Genomic DNA, 4,799 nt, shown 5'->3' on the forward strand with positions numbered 1-4,799 from the left:
ATAAATATATAAAAATGGTGTAATCTCAACTTATGCGTTTGAGAACGCTGTATGCTTGTGCCACTAATAGGACACTTTGAAATAAGATTTCACAATATTCTCTGTCAAAATTTCTTTCACTCCCTATAGCCCCCTTAACCCAGTCCCTTGATCCCCTCCCCCCTAAAAAACGGTTATATAAGAACAAATTGTTGTAATTCCAACTTATTTGTGTGAGAATTGCTGATGCTAGAGCCACCGAATGAACAGAACAACTTTAGAATTTGATATTACACTCGTCTCTGTCAAATTATTCTCTCCCTTCCTCTCTGAGTCCCTTGCCCCCTCCTCAACCCAGTCTCTTGCACACCCCCCCCCCCCCCCATAAAAAGTTATGTAAGGCAAATTAGGGTAATCCCTACTTATTATCTCTGTGATAACAGCGGATGCTAGTGCCACTGACTATTACAACTTTTAACTATATCGGTACAATCTTCTCAGCCTTTCTCTAAACATCATCTTCTCCAGGGCCCTAAAAAAAAAACGGTTACCTCAGAACAATGGTTTACCGACGTGTGGGTGTGAATGCAGAACATTCTGGAGCCACTGAGATGATCTCAATGTACTGCACTAAAGTGCGATAGGACGCTGCGCTAGATTTAGGACACTTTGCCAATTTTTCGTTTCTGTCACACTAACGGGCGACGCAATTCTTTGTGTATGAAGCCCGGAATGCCACATTTCCGTTTCCTGTTTCAATACAAAATAACTTTATCGGAAATCTCATTGTTGCCACTGAATCAAAGAAAATAAAACAATTCACAATGATAAGATCTTTACAACGAAAAGATATTTGCAGTGATAAAAGAATGTTCATCGTTTTGCGCCATTTTGCGCGCCCATTTCCGTCATTTTGCCAATTGCGATTTTATTCTTAAGTTTTTCAGGGGACAAATTGCGCCGATTGGCGTCCGTTTGCGCCACTTTGCGAATGCCTGGCACAATTTGGCGCAGTTCGGTGATATTTAGTAGGACGCTATGAAGTGGTGACGTCATCCAGACGAGGTTGAGCAAGCCTCAGAATCAGGCTTCCGTTCTGCTTTAAACGTGATTTTGATGAAGTCTCGTTTTAACAGGCGGCGTTATATCATTTGTGCAACTACATGTATACACTTTCCTAATGTTTTCCCTCTGCACTCGAAAATATCTGCGCATATGTACATAGACATTACATAACCATGGACTACATAGTCGCTTGCGTTAGACACTAAGGCCACAGCAAGTAAATTTTATGGATGACATACTTTTCAGACTGCAAAAATAGTAAGATGGCGAAAAAAACAAGATGGCTGCATTTTCAAAATAGACGCCATAAACGCTGTATAACAAGAATTTAGGCGACAAAAGATGGTATCAGAGCCAACAAGACATTCGTTCCTTGTATTCAAGACGTGTACTGGTGTAGTAAAAGTGACACTGGTGTGGTAGACTGGCATCACAAACAAATTGGTAACTTATCACTCGTGGTTTCCATATATTCTACTTTTACATCTATCCAACTAGTTTCACTTCTGCAACTACAGTCATGACTACCAAGGTAGTATTACTTCTAGTACAATCATTAGCCTACAACACAACATGTTTGCTCATTTTGGTAACTTTTCTTCATGTTGACCATCTCCAAAGAAGACAAAATTCCTTTTTTTTCTGAAATCGGACAAAAATTAATGAGCGCGCGGCTGTCTTCCATAAAATTTACTTACTGTGGCCTAACAGCGCTGCTCTTTATTTACCCAAAGTGTCACTACTGGGTTTCAGAATTATTCTACCAAATTATTTAAAGTGTATGTAATAAAATCGTTAAGAATAGTACACTTCGCTGTGCAAAAAATGCAACAGATTAGAACAAAAAGTGTAATTTTTTTCTGACCTCCAGGACATTTAGACACGTTCTTCCTACAGGGGTCATCGTCCATCTATACAAATATTCTCACAGTGATTTTCGGCTTTGAAAAGAAACACAAATTTTCACATGTTGGCGCCACAGCACCTCGGCCTCCCTACCTCTCCAACATGCGTCTGTCACGCACATATCACGCACCGGATGGGAAAATGTGGAAATATGGACCAATCAGAGTTTGCCACGTCATCTATCTACCTGTGAGTCAGGCCAGATATCACCGTTTTCCCGCCACTGGAAAATCATTCTGCTAGCAGAGACGATCGTTATCGGACAGAAGCAACTTTTGGGAGACCTATCTACCAGATACAGCGAGACATAGCAATGGGGCCTTGCAAAAGCACTATGAAATTTGGAACTCAGGTAAGATATTTGTAGCTTTATAACCCCGAAATTTATGTGCAAACTTTCAATGTATCGACTTAAATGATTCGTTAAAAGTTCTACAGATAAGTAAAAGAAAATATCTATGTATGACAATCTTGCTTAGTTACATTTATTTTACTTGTGCTAAGTTACATTTATTTTATCTATTTGCTGAAGCTTCGGATAAGTAGATTAGCGTTTAAGTAAAGAACACTAATAAGTAACTTTGTATTCTCTTTTTCTTCCTTTAGCAAAACGCACAGGACATGCCTGTGAACAAGGGGGTAAGTAGTTTACTATTTTCTATTTTATAGTACCATCTTGTCCCAACTTAATGCTCTAGCATTCAACAATAGCTTTCGTATAGCCTTACGTATACATTACCATTCTGATGAAACTACTCGCGAACGTACCCTGTAATAATAGTGACCAGTAGATCTAGAACTGTAGGCTGTCGCCCTCTTGTCGGTGTTTGTTGGAATTCGAATATCGAATGGACCGCATGCAAATGCTGCAGAGATCAGATGTATTTTCGAATGTAGAGTGATAACACTACAGGTATTGATGCAGCAAAACCTTCTGTCGTCATAATAAGAAACGTTTGCGTAGAGCACTTCTTCTACGGTTGTTTGAAGAATGAGTAAATTGTGTTTGTTATTTTATGTATCTGATTTGCCTTGTACTGTGTTGGGAAATACTGATTTGATTATTTGAATGACATCCTCTGGGTACCCCAAAACTCATGTAAGCGTGAACTCTAGGTAGTTACGAAGGTTGAAGAGATGACCACTCAGAACATGCATTAACTGTATACCAAAAAATGATTTCTTCATTTTTCCCTTTCACATCTTCTTCCTGGACTAAAAATCGTTTCGCTCATTATTTTTCATTATTTTACATTTTCCAATCTTTTTTTCTTTATATTTATGGCTGAATTTGGGGCTTCACTGTATGATTTACCGTATGGTCACTAACTTTGGCAACGGAAGAATGTCAATGCGCTCCGTGGATGTCACCCATATTTTTCCTGCACCTGATTTGGTTTGTACATGTGTTACAGCTGTTCAGTGCAGCAGTTGCCGCAGCTGTGGGCAAGGTGACTGTGAAAGCTGCCCCCAAGGGAGCCGAGATCTGCGCCTTCTCTTCACCTGATGAGGCCAGGTATATATATATATATATATCGAATATATATATATATATATATATATATTTTTTTTTTTAGGGGTTCGGATATGTCCATCCCCTTCTTTTTTTTTTTCTTTTTTTTTCACCTTTTATTCACAAGTCATAAATCTAAAGTACAGAACATTCAAAGATAATCACCTAATCACTATAGAACATACGACTAAATATACAGAACTAAAGTCGATCATTATAGAATATTTGAACTAGCATTACCTTACCATTTTACACACTAGTCTACCTTTACTCAGTCATCTAGACATATGCATATACTATCATACTATAACACATTTACATATTGTTGCAGGGGCCATTCCCACTGGCTTTTTTTGGCTAGGGTTTGCTCCCTAGGACTTTTTTTACAGGGGTGTTTTATCCCCCCTGGATTTTCTGTGCTAGGGTTTCTTCCCTAGGACTTCTGTGCAGGGGTGTCATCCCTGGGTTTCTGTGCAGGGTTTTCCTTCCCTGGTTTCAATTTTACACATATCACAAATTTACATGAATATTACTCAAACATTCCATTTGCATTAAAACAAAAAATCAGAAGATTCAAAAGGAATCACAAATACTAGAAAGGCCGACATTTGCTTAAGAGCAAATACAGTATATTTCAGCCATACCCCTTCCCACGCAACATTGGACTGTTCCAAATCACCCCTGCGCAAAAATGGAACATCCTCTTAACAGTACATTATCCCCCAAAGTGGACTGGTACTGTGAATTGATTCCAGGTAAAAACAGAGCTTGCTTCTATTTTTCAGAAAATGACAATAATCACACCTTCCATTCAGAAAATTTTCATCATGACTGAAAATTGTTGAATGACTTCATGTAATGTCATTAACAATTTTCAGTACGATAACTAGGTGTAAGTTTAAAAAAGTATAAGCTCCTTGTGATGTGGGTACATTTATTATTGCAGTGAACTTTTTTTATTCAAGTAGGGCATACGATTTAATAATTATCAAGCAGGTGCAGGTACTGTAGGAGCGTTTGTTTTCTTCAAGCTGTAAAACTGTTAAACTGTTTTACTTTGTAAATTGTATGCAATCAGCAATCGAGCCTATTCTTATTTTAGTTTAACAACTTCCTGCCAGACCCGGAAGATACGATTGAACCTTGTTCGAGGATTTATTTTCGTCTGTCTGGTCAGTCTGTTCATACCCTCGAGGCTGGCGCTGAGAGTGTTTTATTGGGCTGAAACTCTGGCAGTTTAAAGTTACTTACACTTTAAATGTTCAAAGTATAGGTCAAACAACAACAGCACTAGGAAATGTGGCCACTATAGACAGGTGGTCACTATAGAGAAAAT

The 4,799-nt window shown here is 38.5% G+C and overlaps 1 long non-coding RNA gene across 1 annotated transcript; it reads left to right on the plus strand.

The window, feature by feature from the left end:
- Nucleotides 1-1,985: 1,985 nt before the first annotated feature.
- Nucleotides 1,986-3,461, plus strand: LOC118406268. Its single transcript, XR_004830015.1, has 3 exons — nucleotides 1,986-2,302; nucleotides 2,557-2,589; nucleotides 3,366-3,461. It is a non-coding gene; the product is annotated as an uncharacterized LOC118406268 (long non-coding RNA).
- The last annotated feature ends 1,338 nt before the right edge of the window (nucleotides 3,462-4,799 follow it).

Source organism: Branchiostoma floridae, chromosome 18, assembly GCF_000003815.2.
Source record: "Branchiostoma floridae strain S238N-H82 chromosome 18, Bfl_VNyyK, whole genome shotgun sequence".
In the NCBI taxonomy this organism is placed as follows: domain Eukaryota; kingdom Metazoa; phylum Chordata; class Leptocardii; order Amphioxiformes; family Branchiostomatidae; genus Branchiostoma; species Branchiostoma floridae.